Raw genomic sequence first — 571 nt, forward strand, 5'->3', positions numbered from 1 at the left:
TGTTAACTACAAATTGCCGCCACAAGATTGGTCGATCAAACAAAAATCGAATGTTTGAAAGTGAACCAACTGATGGAGTAGATACGTTTGTTTACTGCACAAGTTCCTGCGGTCTGAAGAAAGTTGAGATCATTCCCTGAATTGACAAGAACAGGGTGGCGTTTTCCAAAGCTCGACATTTTTGGTACCGGTGTGAAACCATCCTTATGTTCTTTGATACCCGTACTTTCTTATTGGGTCAGTCACCAGTTCGCCATGGAAGACGTGAAGATTCTGGTGCGTGGTACAACCTACCACTGAATTTCCGGAAGTATAGCACACCAAAACGAACTCAATCAACCGGCAAGTTGGATGGGACCCAATTTATCCTCCTTCACGAGCAAAAGAGCTCGAAGTGAATCGAAGAACGCAAACTTGGCCGATCATCAGGAAAACAGGTTAGACGACAGGATCAGTCAGATCACAACGAGTAAATATTCGGTCAAAGGATTAGTCATCGGAATGACCAAATATAGAACCCCACACACACAACTATTCAACGCACGGTGCAAAGCTTTAACCCTCTGTATAA

Source organism: Opisthorchis viverrini (assembly GCF_000715545.1).
Source record: "Opisthorchis viverrini unplaced genomic scaffold opera_v5_312, whole genome shotgun sequence".
NCBI classification, from domain to species: Eukaryota; Metazoa; Platyhelminthes; class Trematoda; order Opisthorchiida; family Opisthorchiidae; genus Opisthorchis; species Opisthorchis viverrini.